This window comes from Paramormyrops kingsleyae, chromosome 4, assembly GCF_048594095.1.
Source record: "Paramormyrops kingsleyae isolate MSU_618 chromosome 4, PKINGS_0.4, whole genome shotgun sequence".
NCBI lineage: Eukaryota > Metazoa > Chordata > Actinopteri > Osteoglossiformes > Mormyridae > Paramormyrops > Paramormyrops kingsleyae.
The window spans coordinates 11,632,046-11,650,377 of record NC_132800.1 but is presented as its reverse complement, the minus strand read 5'-3'; the positions used below and the strand labels follow the sequence as shown (position 1 = coordinate 11,650,377).

The window sequence follows — 18,332 nt, the reverse complement described above, 5'->3', positions numbered from 1 at the left end:
GCTGTGTTGGGGTCCAGTGTCAGCTGGCAGGAGTCTGTAGGCAAGAGGAAGACTGATTAATCCCATCACGAAGCCCAGCATCTCCATCATTATCACTGTCACACCTCACACACTCACTAACACAGAACTCGCTCCAATACACACATTTTATTCCCAAAAAAACAAATGCACCATTAGAGTTGGGCGATATGGCAAAAAAAATTATCACGATATTTCTTCCTGTATTGACTGATATCGATAATTACAGTATCAATATTATAGTTTCCATGTAATAATGTAATAATCAAAATAATAATAAAAATAACCCTATTCTGGATTGAATAATGAATACATGGAAATAAACAATATTAGTAAACAAATATTTATTTTCCAATAAATTTTACTGTTTCAAGTATTCAAAGAAACATAGCTCAAATGAACAAAACCATATAATAATGCAACAATGTGCAAAACTGTATAATATTGCAAATATGTTAAAGGGCAAACATAAAATAAAGCAGGACAGAAGAGACTGCAACAAGTATCTTCCTCTATTCTTGGTCTCTTAAAAACTTTTTAAAATTCTGAGGTATAAAACTATCTAAACCAAACAAAAGACAGTTATTCAAAAAAATGTCAAATCATGGTTAGATTCTTTTGGCTGGCGCTGCAAAAAGTCACCACGCGTCACCATGTCACATGGTACAAAATCCTCGTGAGAGCAAGATGACTTGAGACAGACCATGCAGCACAAACTTGAACCTCCTCTGTGACGACACAACTTTGCCCTTATTGGCTGAAGATTTTAGTCACATGCATGACGTTTGTATCCCAGGAAGTTCCAATGCGTTATCTGCTATTTCTCCCGAAAAACACATAAAGCAGTGAGAACTGTTTTCAGTTCATATACCTGGTAAAATAAAGTTTAAATAAATTACATAAATGCTCTAATAGTACACGTAAGTTAGTGGTTTATTTATTGTCAGTTACTGTAATGTTGCGCTGCTTTATTTGTTTAATCGTCCAGTCTGTGAAGAAGGCATTCAAGTAAGAATTGCATTGTACTCTGTACATGACAATAAAAACTTTGAATCCTTGAAATATATGTATTTGATCTTTTTCCTTGCAGCTATCGTTTTACACAGAGCCACTATACACAATTTGACAATAGTTTTATTTACTGCTAACAGTTTGTATCAAGAGTTGGTTATTGTAAAAGAAGTAATGTGCATGCAGGTGATATTTGTATAGGTTTATCTACACCCTTCTGGCAGTGCTGCCATTGCAGTCAGGTCTCGCAGACTACGAGGAGTAGAAGTTGTCGGACTTGGCCGCAGTCAGTTTATACTCCACCCCTGCAGCCGATGGATAGATCGCGCTCCATGCACTGTTGCCAACTCCTCAGCAAGGAAAGTCGCTATTGGTTGACCCATAAGTCGCTAGAAGTCGCTATTAGGGATGGGCAGGAATGGGTTTTGAAAATTTGGCGGTAAATTGGACGGGAACGGAAAACCCTCCAACGGAATGGGACGGGACGGGAACCAAAAACCTTTCCCGTGCGCATCCCTAGTCGCTAAATGCCGCCATCGCCTATTTTGCATAATGTAATTATAATGCATTTGCATGTAATTATAATGGACGCTGTAGGAGAGAGGAATAATGTCGTGGGAGAGACAAAAGGTGGTTAAAAACACCCTAAATACGTTTAGAACTGCAAATGAACTTTCTTCTGTCGATTCTTGTTTTTTTATATCACAATTCCAACCATTGTCCTATATCCGGGCTGTGGACCGGCAAAAGTTGACCACAAAGAGACACTGGCGGAGTTACTTATTCTTGAAAACTGTCATTTAACTGTTTACTTGGCAGAGTTTTTGGCAATAAGCCAGGGCAGGATCAGCCAGTGGTGGCTTCGCGCATGCGCGATTCATTTGCAGTCTGGATGCGGAAGGGTGAACATCTCCTGCTCTGACTGCAGCTGGGCGGGGCTGCGGCGCGAGGACTGTCCACCTGTGGATGCTTTGGGACAGGAGGCGAGCCCACGGCAGCACCTGCTGCTCGGTTCTTCCATGTCAGTCTCCAAAAGTCTCCAATAACACTAGAAAACGTCACTAGATTTGTCGCTTTTTTGAAAACGAGTCACTAGAGAGGTCTAAAAACTCGCTAAATATAGCGACAAAGTCGCTAAGTTGGCAACACTGGCTCCACGTCGCGTCAGCACTGTTGCCAACTCCTCAGCAAGGAAAGTCGCTATTGGCCGTCCCAAAAGTCGCTAGAAGTCGCTAAATGACGTCATCGCCTGATTTGCATAACGTGCATGTTCATTATAATGGATGCCGTAGGAGAGGAATAATGTCGTGGGAGACACAAAAAGTGGTAAAAAAAAAAAAGCCTAACTACGTTTAGAACTACAAATGAACTTTATTATTGTTTTTTTATATATCACCGCTGCTCGGTGAGGAGAGTAAGAATGATAAGTCTCCAATAACACTAGAAAAAGTCACTAGATTTGTCGCTAGTCGCTTTCTTGAAAACGAGTTGCTAGAGAGGTCTAAAAACACGCTAAATATAGCGACAAAGTCGCTAAGTTGGCAACACTGCGCGTCAGCTGCAGACAGACCTAGCCCAAGGCACCCATTTCTTCTTTAAGGGAGGATGGGCAAAATTACAACATCGTCGGTGATTGGCTGTTGTGCTGGCGTTCAGTTAACCTCTGCTCGATAGGCCATCAAGTTGTCTGTCTCAGCGCATTCTTTAAAACGGAGCAAACTTGGTTGATCGAGTTTTATAGTCTGTGTGTATCATCGTGATCGTCCTAATTTTTTATCGATAAAAAATCGAGATCGTTTTATCGGCCAGCACTAATGTATGTCATTAATTGGTTGCATTTGAGGGGCGCGAAAGGCGAAATAATAATAATGTTTCAGTATCGAACAGTACGTTGTGTGTCATGGATACTTTTCACTCCAAATCTCCCAACCACTATGTCGATCTGAGACAGCAAGACCAAGACAGCGAGACCAAGACAAGACCGAGGGATCCGAGACCAAGACAAGACCAAGACAGCGTAAAAGTGGTCTTGAGACCAAGACCGGTCTCGAGACATCCAACTGTAGTATCACCATGGTGAGATCCAAAGAGCTTGCTGAGGCCTTCAGAAAGAAGCTTGTAGATGCATATGAGTCTGGGAAGGATATAAAAAGATCTCAAGAGAGTATGGAATCAGCCATTCCACTGTCTGGAAAATAATTTATAAGTGGAGAACATTTAACACAACTGCCAGCATGGCCAGGGCAGGCTGTCCAAGCAACTTCAGGCAAAGAACCGACCGCAAGATGCTGAAAGAAGTCTCCAAAAATCCTAAAATGTCATCACGGGTCATACAGGAAGCTCTTGCCACAGTTGATGTCAAGGTACATGCATCTACCATCAGAAAGAGACTGTGCAAGATTGATTTTCATGGGAGCTGTGCAAGGAGGAAGCCCTTGCTGTTAAAAAAAACCTTCTGGGCAACACTGAAGTTTGCCAGAGACACCTAGACAAAGACAGGGGCTTTTGGAATAACATGTTTTGGACAGATGAATCTGAAATTGAATTATTTGGGCGCAGTAACAGAGGACATGTTTGCCATAAACCAAAGAAAACTTTTGAGCAAAAGAACCTCATACCAACTATGAAGGATGGGGGTGGAAATGTCATGGTTTGGGGCTGCTTTGCTGCAGCAGAACCTGGCCAGCTCACCATCATAGATTGCACTATGAATTATTCATCATAGGGTGCTTGAGGACAATGTGAAAACATCTGTCCAGATGTTGAAGCTGAAGTGGGGGTGGACCATGCAAATGAGAATGACCCAAAACTTTCCAGTAAATCTACCAAGGAATGGATTACAAGAATAAATGGAGAGTTCTGGTATGGTCAAGTCAAAGCCCAGATCTGAATCCTATTGAGATGCTATGTGGTGATTTGAAGCAGAAGTGCATACAAGACACCCTTCAAACATCACACAGCTTAAGGAATTCTGCATTGGAGAGTGGGGAAAACTTTCTGCCAGTCGATGTCAGAGATTCATAGATGGTTATAGGAAACATCTCATTGAGTTTATTTCAGCTAAAGGGGGAAATACTAGCTATTAGGGCACAGGGTGTCCTAACTTTTTCCTCAGTAGGAATTGGCATCTTAGTTAATTTCCTTTGTTAAATAAGTGAATATGTTTCTAGTTTCTGCATAGCTGATGCAATTACATCAGCTCTATCTAAATATGTAATTTGAACTAATATTTAATACTGATATTTTGATATTTCTTAATGGAGAATAACATATTTAATGGGGTGTCCTAATTTTTTCACATGACTGTATATAACATATAATCTATAATGTAGTATATATTATATATAATCTCTCAGGGTATATATAATATATAATCTCTGGGTCTACCCCAGGGCCTCCTCCCAGTTGGACATGCCCTGAAACACCTCCCCAGGGAGCCGTCCAGAAGGCATCCTAGATAGATGTCCGAACCATCAGCTGACTCCTTTCAATGCGGAGGAGCAGCGGCTCTACTTTGAACCCGAATGTCTGAGCTCCTCACCCTAGAGGATAGTGCAATTTAGGAAGAAGAATACATTGTGCAATATACAGTAATGTGCAATATTGTTAGAACTATATTAAATAAACAATGTCTTTATTTAATCAGTTAGACCTGAATTCACCATCATGTACATTGTAACAGCCTGAGTTCACAGTGTAAAACAGTGTATGATAATAGTAGTAATAGCAGTAAGACGTCTAAAATTTCTAACAGCTGAAAATAGGAATAGAAGCAGAATAATGGAGCAGACAGAGAATAATGGGGATTCTTCTTATCGCCCCCATGTCAGAGTGACAAAGTGTCAAGTGCAGTGCAGTGCTTAAGGGTTGGTCTGTGGCCTTTAGTTGTGGGGTAAGGGGGGGTTGAGGCAGAATGAGGGATCCTGGGGGGGCAACATGGTGCTGATGAGCCTGACAGCGTGTATGGCGTTAAATTAGTGCCAAAACTCGCGCGCATAAAAACCACGTGCGCATATGCGCTCGCGAGCAGAAAACCCATGCTCTCTACGCGCTCGTGTCTGCACAGCACTCGCTCGCTCGACAGGATGAATTTTGACACTTTGGAGGCGGGAACAGTGGCTAATATCTCCGCTCCTTTGATTGTTTTTTTTAAATATTGACTACGATTGGTTATTTGCTTTGGTAGAAGATGAAGATAACTTGTCACTGACTGCGGTTAAGTTAGCATCATATTCGATATTGTGTGCAAGAAGTGGCTTGTAGGGAAAGGAGAGGCATCCCATAATGTTCTCTGCTGTCTTCACTACTCTCTGCTGGCCCTTGTGGTCAGATTTGTTGCAGCTGCCAAAGCAGATGGTGATGCAGTTAGTCAGAACACTCCTGATGGTGCCTCTATAGAACATGGTGAGGATGGGAGGGGGAAGGCTTGCTTCTTTCAGCTGCCTCAGGAAGTATAGTCTTTGCTGGGCTTTCTTGAATAAGGAGGTGGTGGTTTTTGTCCATCTAAGTTCCTCAGTTATGTCCACACAGAGGAACTTGATGCTCCTCATAATCTCCACAGCAGTATTGTTGATGCTGAGTGGGGTGTGGGCAGGACGTGTCCTTCTGAAGTCCACAATTATCTCCTTTGCCACGTGAACGTTGAGAGATAGATTGTTGTCTCTGCACCTTGTGGACAGCCTTTCCACCTCTTCTCTGTGTGCTGATTCATCATCTCTGCTTATCAGTCCCACCACAGTTGAATCATCTGCAAACTTGATGATGTGGTTGGTGTTGTACGTGGCTGTGCAGGCCTGGATCAGCAAGGTGAGGAGCAGAGGACTAAGCACACAGCCGTGTGGAGTTCCGGTGCTCAGCGTGATGGTGTTGGTACTTACTGGGGCCTCTCTGCCAGGAAATCCAAGATCCAGTTGCAGAGAGTGGTGTTCAAGCTTAACCCCCTCAGGTCCACAATCAGCCTTTGAGGGACATATTGAAGTCCATGAATAACATTCTAACATATGTGATTCTGTTATGCAAATGTGTCAGGGAAAGGTGACGGGCAGAGGCTATGGTGTCCCCAGTAGACCTGTTGTACCGGTATACAAATTGGAGAGGGTCCAGAGAGGTAGGAAGATTGGTCTTTATGTCTGCCATGACCAGCCTTTCGAAGCGCTTCATGATGATTGACATGAGTGCTATGGAGCAGTAGTCATTCAGGCTAGTCACTGATGGCTTCTTCAGCACTGGGATGATGGTGGTTTATGTGAAACATGCTGGGACAGACGACTGGCTTAAAGAGGTGTTGAAAATGTCTGTGAGGACACCAGCCAGGTGGTCAGTGCATTCTCTCAGCACACGGCCAGGTATGTTGTCAGGTCCTGCAGCCTTGTGTGGGCTGACTCTGGATAGAGTACTCCTCACATCAGCTGTGGACAGACAGAGTACCTCGTCACTGGGGGGAGGTGTCGACTCCTTATTCTGTACATCAGAGTCTGCAAAAAAGTCGTTTAGCTCGTCTGGAAGGGAGACATCACTACCACTGATGTGTGGGTTGGGCTTGTAGATCGTGATTGGCTGAATGCCCTGCCATATGCGGCGTGTGTCTATGGTGCAATTAAAGTGTTCATTGATCCTCTGCGCATGATTGGCTATCCTCATCTCATTTTCATCTCATTGTATATGTAAAAATGTATAATGACAATAAAAGGCATTCTATTCTATTCTATTCTATTCAAAGCTCGGGACAGGTTGCCTCTGGGCGTCCTGAGGGCAGCCTTGTCTTTAGATCTGAAAGCTGCATTTCTGATTCTTAGCTGTGTGAGCACTTCCCCCCGTCATCCAGGGCTTTTGGTCGGCTCTCGTGGTCATCGATCACAGAGTTTATATACTCCTCCAGGTTGATGGCGTCACCATTTATAGCAGCCTCCTTAAAAATGTCCCAGTCAGTAGATTCAAAGCTTGGAGAGCTGAGACGGCACCAGCTGGCCACACTCTTACTGACTGGTTTGTTGAGCTTCAGCAGGGATTTATACGCAGGAACCATGAACACAGTGACACGGTCTGAGTAGCCGAGGTGAGGGGGGCAAGGGCCTTGTAGGTCACAAACGTTTGTGTAAACATTGTCCAGACAGTTTCTCTCTCTAGCTGGGAAGTTCACATGTTGGAAGAATTTGGGGAAAACTGGCTTCAAATTTGCCTGATTGAAGACTCCAGCAATAATGAAAAAAGACTCTGGATTAGCTTAAGGACCTAGTGGTAGGATTGGAACTCGGTGGTTAAGTGAGGAGTGTCTGTATAGAAGATGCTGCAGCAGGACTACAAGATTAGCAGCTCCCTGTGGAGGCAGCGATTGTACAACATTTTTTCCCCCAACTTCTATGTTTTTCCCCATTATATGTCAAAACAAGATAAAACACAACAATACAGGTAATGCATCATGAAATTGTTCGTATACTTTTATACTAGCTGAAAGTGGAAGAAAAACGAAGATGAGAAAAGAAAGAAGGAATGACAAAGAAGGAAAGAAAAAGAAAAAAGAATGAATAGCACAGGGAGAGACAGGGAGAGGGCAGACAGAGTTCAAATTCCTTTTTAAAACTGTAAAGGTCAGGTTGTTATGTGTGAATTTACATTTATTGAAATAAAATTTGCTGAGAAATAGCATTAAATTAATAATAAAATAAGCATTTTTCTTTCTATTGTTGGAGCAGTGCAACCTAAAATAATACGGCTAAACGAAAGCTTAAAATTGGGCAGGACATCATTGTCTGCCCAATGTCTGAGGGTTGAGCGATTGCTGGGCCCCTTCCCGAAGTGACACCCCCGCACTCCTTTGTTCCACAACCCTGTCCTGAACATTTGAGGCCCCATCTCCAGCTCACCATGGTCATCGTCAGGCATTTCTACTCTGGGTGATATTTTTGACAGCTCGGGTCTCAAAACGTTTCAGTCTCTTGTGTCCATGTTTAACCTTCATTCCTCTTTGTATTCTTTTTACCTCCGCTGAGGTCTGTGCTTAGGGCTTGTAGTCTCTCTTTCTCTCTTCTTCCTCCTCATCTGCTCTGCACGTTTGCTTCGACTCTCTCCCCCAGTTCTAAGCCTGTGTTCAGTCTCTATTCCCTTCTCTGCAAATCTTCTTACAAACCTCTCACTGTCTCTCCTGTCTGGCAGATGTAAAAAACTTTTAGTAATACACTGCCTCTACAATGTAACTTCTTTTTAGTTAACTTTTTTTTTTGTTTTTTGGGCTTTTATGCTTTTAAATTTATCTTTTAAATCGACAATGAATGCTTTTGCAAGTCCCACCCCAAAGTTCCAAGGTACCAAAAAAGAAAGGGTACTTTGGGTACTGGAACTTTTGGTACTGGTACTCAACTGGAAGTCAATGGAAAAGGGAAAGTACCAAAAGTACCGTACTTGGTGCAGTGGAAAAACACCCTGAATAAACTTGTCTTGCTTTGCAAGTGGATTCAAAGGCTACAGACAAAAACAGCTCATGTAAATGTGAAAGGCCAGGAGGCAGCAGGAGAGAGAAAGAAGCCTCACCTACAGAAGAAAACTAAACACAATAAAACACACTCCACCTCATACAGGGAGAGAGAAGCGTGTGTGTGAACAGACTCACATTGTAAGAATTCTGCTCTGGTCCTGGGCACTAATACCAGTGGGACGATGTTTTTGGTAACTAGATGGAGACAGAGAGAAACAGGGATGTGAGTAAAAGGAATGTACTTGTGGGAGATGGACTTCACTCACTGTGGAGATAAGAGTAGGGGGGTATTATCATTGTGAGGGACAATAACAGGCATTTTAACAAACTGCAAATCATGGTAAGTTACACTTGATACAGATATTTGGATTCTGTAATGTAGAAGAAACATGAATCGTGATCTGGGTTTTGTAGCCTGTAGAATTTAGAGCTCATTAGTTTTCATAAAGATTTAATCTTATTGGAAATAGAAACTGACTTGGTGACACAAACGTGAGGCTGACTGTACTGCATACTCTCTCTGCATGGTCTATATTAACAAGAACAGACTGAAAAATGTTTTTATTTATCAACCTGTATGATGGATCTCTGCCATTTTCTTTTTGCAAACATTCTCCAGTTGATCCTTCAGCTCAGAAACCACCTTCCTCATGTTCTCAAAAGAAGAACGTGGACTGACGGAGATTCTGGGTCCAAATCCAGCTTCAGGGGTGACAGGAAGACCCTGGCACCTCTACAGACACACAGTCTGATTAAACAGCTTCATCACAACAAATGTGTATGGAAATATAATTAACAAGACCATTAACATCTGACAAATGACAGACTAGCTGAAATACAAATGAGAACATGCACCCATTTAATACTCTGGTTTTCTTATTGTCAGAGTAGCTGTTCTGTTACCTGGAGGAAATGGATGTGATCCTCTGTGTGTGAAAGCTGCTCCAGCTCAGTGTGTCTCCTCTTCAGTTCATCAATATCCTGCTTCAGTCTCTGCATGTCTCCTTCTGCCTGACTCACTGCAGCCTTCTCCTGATCTCTGATCAGCGTTGTCACCTCAGAGCGTCTTCTCTCAATGGAGCGGATCATCTCAGTGAAGATCCTCTCGCTATCCTGTACTGATGACTGTGCTGATCTCTGTTGGTGACACAGGGAGCAGAGGACAGTAAATTACAATTGGCCCCTTTTGAGACTCCAGAGATCCTCATTGTACAATAGTGATGTGAGCTGACAGGAGGTATAAAAACAGCACAGGGCTGGGGTTTGGAGCGTCACGATGCTGGTTTCCTCAGGTACTGAAACCCAGCCAGCACTGATTGGAAACGATCCCTCATTAAGCTCATACACTGTCAGCTGCAGGGATTTGGCAGAGACTGGTGGCTGTGTGGGGCAGGTTGGTTGTCACCATTAGGTCTCAGTTTAATAGGTGACTTTCTTGGTGTTTATTTGCATTATGCTGGATTGAGAAAAGTTGCATTTTTCTCAAATGGGCATTTTATGGTATTTTTCTAAATAAATAAGCTACTACTGCTGCAACACTTGGTTAAACTCTGTTATCTAGCAATTTTGTCCCATTAAATCTCTGACCCAGAATAACCCACAGCAGCATTAATTTGATTAATTCCCACAATTCTATAAATGTGCAATGTGTTGAATCTGAGAGAAGATTCAACATGATCACAAGCCAGCTGTTATCTTCTCTTCAGGTTCATACTCACTCTGAATGAGGCCACAGCCTCTCTCAGCTCCTGCAGCTCCTTCTCTCTCATCTGAATAGTCTGATGAAATTCCTTCTGTGTTTCTCCCATTTTTTTCTACAGACATGAAACAAGATGACAAAATAAGTTTGTTTCATTAGCTGAGATCATATTCATTAATCATCCTGTCCAGGGTGGACCCCAGCCTTGGGCCCTATGCTGCCTGGGAAAGGATCCAGGTCCCCATGACTCTGACTGGGATTACTGGTTAGGAGATGGATGGATGGATGGATGGATATTCATAAATGATTTATTGACTTTAGGTAGGATAAACTGGACATAGACCCTTTGGTTCTGTTTCCACCTGGTACTAACATGCGTCCTGGGTGATCCAATCACAAGTGCACAGCACTAATTACAGGTGTGAAGGCACCCAGGACACATTGAGGATGCACTGAGATCCGATCACTCAACCCACATTGGGAGGTGGTCTGGGCCGCATATGGCCACATTCTTATAGCAATGTGAAGGCGAATGTGTCCTGGGCTGCATTGCAGGACCGGCTACTCAACTGACGTCCTATTTGATTTATGTCAGATCGCATGTCAGTTGATAATGGGCCACTGTGTAGTAAACTGCACTGTGAACAACAATAATGCATCTTTTCTCCTGCGACACTAAAAACTGTAATTCTGCTGAGAAGTTGGTTTAATATAGGACTGTTGTGACCCATTCATATGGAATCCGTGTCATAGTGTGCATCACTGATGTTACTGCAAATTCAGAAAAGATAATGTGTAAGATGTGATTATTAAAGATGTTTCAGAATTTGCACAGATCATATATTTAATGTGCATGTTGGGGCGCGGCCTGGTGCAGGCGGGGAAACAAGGTGATGATCCACTTAAAAGCTCCAAGACAAAGGGATTTAAGGAAACTGTGAAAAACTGGAAAGACACTAAATAAAGGAACAACAAGGGGTCAAAACTCACCAGGGAAAAAGTAGCTAAGAAAACGACACGCAGACTAACAGAGGGAATGGGGCAGCTAGTGATGTTAAGCTTGACACCGAAGCTCTGAGGCATGTGACAAAAAACCGATACACTGCATTCTGAAGCACAGCTTCGAGGTTTCCTCCGTTCCTCCCTAAACATGTGACCATGGTCATCTGAAGCTTGGTTCTGCACTCAGCCATGTGGCTGCTTTGGAAACTGAAAATGAGGCGCAAACCTCAATGCTGGTTTCAAACATGCTGTAGAGCAAATATATCAGTGCACACACACTGCAGCGTAAGTTTTAATCACAATAATAATTTAATATTAATTTATTATTAATAATTGAATCATAATAATAATTAGTCATTATTGTGTTCAAGGTTCAGTTTAATTGTATGAATACATAATATCAGATTTGGGTGAGGGTATTACCCCATAATCTGTATAATATTCCCAGTATATAGACCAAGAAGCAAATGATTGATGAGGCTTTGGTCAATATGATTGTGAAGGATTCACAACCCTTCACCATAGTGGACGATGCTGGATTTAGGGAGTTTGTGGGAATCCTGGATCCAACCTACATTCTCCCATCCAGGCAAACATGAAAGGGTCTGGTGGCAGAAGTATTTAAGATAGAAAAAGAGAAAGCAAAGGAAGAGTTGAAAAAGGCCAAAGCAGTAAGTCTAACATCTGACACGTGGACATCCATACATATGGAAGCTTATTTAGCAGTCAAATGCCATTTTATAAAGGATAAGACTGAGCTGTCTGCCGTATTATTGGGAGCAGGAAAATTCCCAGAGTCTCATTCTGCAGAAAACATGGCTGCAGTCAAGGCAGCCTTGATGGAGGAGTGGGGAATACAAAATAAAGTCCGATGCTTGACACTGACGCTGCAAAAAATATGATTACCTGTGTCAGACACACAACCTGCATTGTTCATACACTGAATTTGGTTGTGAAGCCATTGATCAGACACAAGGACCCTGACGATATCAGATCCAAGGAAGGACAGACCGTGACCTACTTCAGAACAGTACAACTGCTAGAGAAAGGCTTTGTCAAATCCAAAGGCAGATGGGCAGACCCACTCTCAGAATGGTTCAAGAAGTGGAAACCAGCTGGAATAGCACCTATTCGATGCTGCAATGATCACATGATCAAGGAGAGCCAGTTGGTGCTGCATTGGTCACTCTGAGGACAGAGCTCATAACCCTGACCTCAGAGGAATATCACGTAATTTATGAGTGTCTGGGTGTTTTATGACATTTCAGTGAGGCAACTGTTCCACTTTCTGAAGAGAAGAGAGCATCAGGATCCAAGGTAATTCCTCTCATCCACATGCTTAGACATGCTGTGAATCTGAAACTGTCCCAGACACAGAATGTCAAGGCCCAGCAGTTGTGCAAGAACCTCTTGAAGTTGCTCAGTGAGAGGTTGTCAGTCTTTGAGACCATGAGCATAATGACACTGGGCACACTGCTGGATCCAGGATATAAAACTGCAGGTTTCTGTAGCCAATCAGGCACCAGAACCAGAGCCTGCAGGAACTTCATCTGGTACTGCAATGCATACCGGTACTGTTGCAACCTTTCACGTTTCAATGAAAATGTTCAATTAAACTGAACTGGGTTTACAGTTTTTATTGTACAGTACAAAATGCACAGTGTATATAATGATTCATGTTTTGTCATTTTAGTTCCAGGTCTGTGGGATCTTCTGGACAGTGATGTGATGGGGGAGAGCAAATGGGTCAAGGGTTCTACAGTACAGCAGATGCTACTGTGGAGGTTCAGCAGTACCTCAGTGACCCAAATATACTGCGTTCTGAAGACCCTTTGCAGTTCTGGGATATGCAGAAGGCTGTGTAAACACACATGTGAACTTGCGATACAGTTTTTATGCACTCCAGCGTCCTCCATTCCGTGTCAGTGGATATTCTCTGAAGCAGAAGTTGTGAATAAACAAAAAACGTAACCAGCTTAGTCCCCACACTGTTCAACAAATACTGTTCCTCAACAAACATCTGTAGTCCAATACCCCCTCGAGTTACGCAAGCACCCCTTCCCAGGTAATTCAGAGGTAGCCCAATCCATAAGAAACTGCACAGCCCAACTTAACCAGTACATTCATGTTCATAAAGCACTACAGACCACTTGAATGTTTGCCTTTTTGTATTTATTTTGATGCACTACACACAGTCAAAATGAACTGCTATTTACTTACTTGACCACCTAGTGTCACTAATGTTCACCATTTAGAAAAGCTTCGAGTACTGAACCATTTTTCGAAACAAGTGCTTCGGAAAGCTTTGTTTTGCCATCACTATGGGCAACTAAGGGAAGATAATGAGGAAAAGCAACCAGGTAGAAAAACAGGTTGTAACTAAAGACAATGGCCTAACATTCCACCACCAACACACAAACAAGGAATCAATAATAAACAGGAGGACAAGCACTTGCATACAACAGACAACCAAACTAACAAAGAGGCAGATGTGACACATAAGACAATTAACCAATAACAATGGTGCAGGGAAAACAGGAAACAGGTGCAGTAACTTATACTAATGAACACAAGACTAGGAAAACTCCAACAAACACTGAAAGTAAGAAACACTAATCACACACTAGGAATTCAACACTTAGAAAATACAGAAACATGTGGAACATAATAAAACAAGGTACAAGCGTCACAAGGAGAACACAGAACTAATAAACACTAGGAAGTATAGAAAAGCAATAATTAAATGAAAGAGGTGAGGTTGGTTCCTGACCAGCCTCAAACCCATGACCAGATGGTCCCAGCCTCAGTGCTACACACTCAACCCACTGAGCCAAATACAGCCATGTGGGGAAAAGGAAGAACACACTAGGGCCAAAGACAATGAGACGACAAAGGGGATGGACAGCGATGGCTGCTGGCCACACGGGAAAGACACACAAGGACAGCGATGGCTGCTGGCCGCACGGGGAAGAGACACAAGGACAGCGATGGCTGCTGGCCACATGGGGAAGAGACACAAGGACAGCGATGGCTACTGGCCACACGGGAAAGAGACACAAGGACAGCGATGGCTGCTGGCCACACGGGGAAGAGATACAAGGACAGCGATGGCTGCTGGCCACACGGGGAAGAGATACAAGGACAGCGATGGCTGCTGGCCACACGGGGAAGAGATACAAGGACAGCGATGGCTGCTGGCCACACGGGGAAGAGACACAAGGACAGCGATGGCTGCCGGCCACACGGGGAAGAGACACAAGGACAGCGCACTGTGACGAAGCTTCATTATTTATGTCAAAGCTGCTCCACACTTTATTAATATTAGTGAAATGTGCCAGTAAAAAATACATGAATGTAAAATTAAAGCATGTAGGTAAGAATGTGAGTTCAGTAGCCTAGAAAATGGATGTGTGAATAGAAACATATAATAACAGTGTAATTGTTTATATAGTTTTATATTGGGCTGTCAGGGGGCTTGAATTCCTGGTCAGAAATTCAGTCCCACTCCAGCCCTGACTACTTTGCTCCTTTTACTTCACACTCTGGCTGTTTCATGTTTACTGCACCATTCTCAGTAAACTCTACACACTGCAGTGTGTGAAATTAAAATCCCAGGACGGTGGCTGTTTCTGAGATGATGGAGCCGCTACTCTTACGCTGAGCTCCATTTACCTCGGAGGCCGGAACTCTGAGCTGGGAATGACGTCACAGACGAGTTAAACATGTTCCAGTGCAGCAAGTTTGACAGCCATTTAGCAAAACCAGGGACCGGTTTCAAAAAGCAAAATTTCGTGTTGGATTTAATTTGCCCCAGAATAAATGACCTTTTTCTTCATTCACTTATATTTAGTCCAGATTACCTTAAATCTGACAAGCTGTCTGGCTGAGCAAGACATCCTGCTTTCTGAAACGGGCCCCAGTTCTAGCCCAGTTAATTGTTAGCCACTGTATGTGTGATCACACCATATTTAAACCCTCTTAGCTCACACATCTCAGCCATTCAGATGCTCAGCCAAACAGTAAGTGAACCTCTTGACCCTGTTTGCTTGCTGTATATATTCAGCTGCAGCCACATGATTCGATGTTTGAAGGAGTTTTAGTAGCAATTAAATCAGAACTTTTTAAACTTGCACTTTCAGTTAATTTTTTTTTCATTTTACCAAACCAGACTTGTTTTGAGTGATTTGTGGCAATTACACTAACATTTGTTAAGACAAAATCCGTTTATTTAAAATTAACTTTATATTTATATAAGAAAACTTCTGGCCTGACCTGTATCTCCATCGTTCTTGCAGCAGCTGAGACTGTATCATGGCCTTTATGTTCATCCATCACACACAGCAGACAGATACACTGCTGGTCGGTACGGCAGTAGACCTCCAGGGGTTTGTCATGGTGGGAACAGACCTTGTCCTGCAGACGTCCAGTGGCATCAGTCAGCTTGTGCTTCTTAAAAGCTGGAGACTCATAGTGAGGCTGGAGGTGAGTTTCACAGTAAGAGTGCAGACACACCAGGCAGGACTTGACAGCTTTGTGTTTTCTCCCAGTACAGATGTCACACTTCACATCTCCAGGTCCAGCATAATGGTCAGCAGGAGTAGATGCTTGTGGTCCAGTCTTCTTCAGTTTCTCCATCACCTCAGCCAGTATGGTGCTTCTGTTCAGAACAGGTCTGGGTATGAAGGTATGTCTGCACTGGGGGCAGCTGTAAACTGCAAGACGATCCTCCTGATCCCAGCAGCTCTTAATGCAGCTCATACAGTAACTGTGTCCACAGGCTGTTGTCACTGGATCCTTCAGTTGATCCAGACAGATTGGACAGCTGAACTGGTTTGGATCCAGTGTGGAATTGGCTTCTGCCATTTTGCCACAAACACTGATAGGATTCAGTTTTGTCGTCTGTGTATGAGAGAGTGAGAGGAACTTCCTGCTTCTCAGGCTGCAGTAGGTGTGGTTTTGGAGTGAGGCCAGACTGAGAAGAGCAGACTGGGCAAACACTGGGTTTTGAAGTTTATGAGTAAAATATTACATTATACAAACTGTACACACAACAGACATTTATTTAACTTTTATGTGTATAACTGTTACTAATTTACTAAGCTTAGGATTTGATTTTTTATGTAGATAGAATGGTATAGGAGAGCAGTTTATTGAGAATGAATTTCTGTATTTGTTTAGAAGATTGTCTTTCCTTTTTCTCCAGATGAAGCAGATTTACTGTAAAAAAGTAATTTGATTTATTTTATCGTGCTATGAGGTATAACATACAGGTATGTGCAATTATAGCTTAGGACATCATTTTCGTTAAACACTATTAAGTTAAAATCTCGTATTTAAGCCATAAGTTAATTGATCAGCTTCAGCCAACCCCAGGAACAGAAAGATTAAATACTAGATAAAATATCCAACAAATTCCAATAACCGCTTATCCAGTACAGAGTTATGGGACAGAGCCTGGAGCCAATCACAGGAAGCACAGGGCACAGGGCAGGGACACCCTGGATGGGATGCCAGTCCGTCACAGGGCAAACACTCACTCACACGCTGAGGACAATTTAGAGACACTAATTCACCAAACTGCATGATCTTGTACAGCGAGAGGAAACCTGAGGAAACCCACAGGAACATGGGGAGAACATGCAAGCTGTACATGCAGAACCAGGAGTGGGAACCAGACCCACAAGCCTGGAGGCGTGAAGTGAGAGCAGCTGGTCTGAAGTCCTGAAGGGAGCTGGAGCCCTTTCTTTGGAACAGTGTGGATCCGTCCTCCATTACTGCTTATCCTCTATGGGGGGGAGGGAGTCTGTCCCAGGTGGCACAGGGCGGGGGGCACAATGGATAGGATACTAGTTTATAGCAGAGCACAAACTCACACACACAATCACACACTAAGGACAGGGGACATGATGGATAGGATACTAGTGTATAGCAGAGCACACACTCACACACACAATCACACACTAAGGACAGGGGGCACGATGGATAGGATACTAGTTTATAGCAGAGCACACTCACACACACAATCACACACTAAGGACAGGGGACACGATGGATAGGATACTAGTTTATAGCAGAGCACACACTCACACACACAATCACACACTAAGGACAGGAGACACGATGGATAGGATACTAGTTTATAGCAGAGCACACACTCACACACACAATCACACACTAAGGACAGGGGACACGATGGATAGGATACTAGTTTATAGCAGAGCACACACTCACACACACAATCACACACTAAGGACAGGGGACACGATGGATAGGATACTAGTTTATAGCAGAGCACACACTCACACACACAATCACACACTAAGGACAGGGGACACGATGGATAGGATACTAGTTTATAGCAGAGCACACACTCACACACACAATCACACACTAAGGACAGCTTAGAGATCCAAATTGACTTAAGTCATGTTTTCAGTCTCTGAAGGACGAGGAGAAAACTCCTATTGGGGGAACATGCAGACTTCAGATTCGGAGTGGGGGGGGGGGCGGGGGCAGAGCCAGAGGTTACACCCTGAAGTCCCACACCTCCCCACAATCACACATACTGTTAGGATTTATTTAAAGTCACAATTTAATGCTACAGAATTTTGAATTAGTTTGAACTTAATTTTTAAGAACTGTGTTGGAATTTTAGCTGACTTTTAGAACGTTAACTAACCGGATTTACCTGTTTCCCCACCCTTTACCTAAGCACAAGTGATCTCTCTGCCTTCAGACATAGCTGACATACCCACTTGCACATATTTACATTTACATTTCAAATATTTAGCAGATACTGTTTCCAAAAGTGACAAACGAATGATGCAAACATCACACTGCAAACATACAGCTGTCAAAGTGTTGCCCAGGCACAAGTGCAGCTAAGCTGATATTTCTGAGATCTGCAGGTATATGACAGGGGCTTGGGGCTAAGGCTGGGTAAGGGGTTAGGTATGGATGGTCCTGGGACTTTCCTGCAGAACCCCTGAGCTGGAGGGACGTCCTTCATCCCTTAGCTGGGGAAAGAGGCTCCCAACCTGTGGAGGCTTTCACTGGGACCCTGGAGCTCCATGGGTCTTGGTACTAAGACTTCCTTGAATCTTTACCTGGGGAATGAGGCGCCTTAACTGA

At 43.3% G+C, this 18,332-nt stretch overlaps 1 long non-coding RNA gene across 1 annotated transcript in view; it reads left to right on the top strand.

Moving 5' to 3' along the window:
- LOC140588726 (uncharacterized) overlaps positions 1–16,923 on the top strand; it is an 89,773-nt gene extending 72,850 nt beyond the window's left edge. The window contains exon 4 of the long non-coding RNA XR_011989899.1: positions 16,635–16,923. This is a non-coding gene — a long non-coding RNA (uncharacterized lncRNA). The remainder of the gene's footprint in view (positions 1–16,634) is intronic.
- The last annotated feature ends 1,409 nt before the right edge of the window (positions 16,924–18,332 follow it).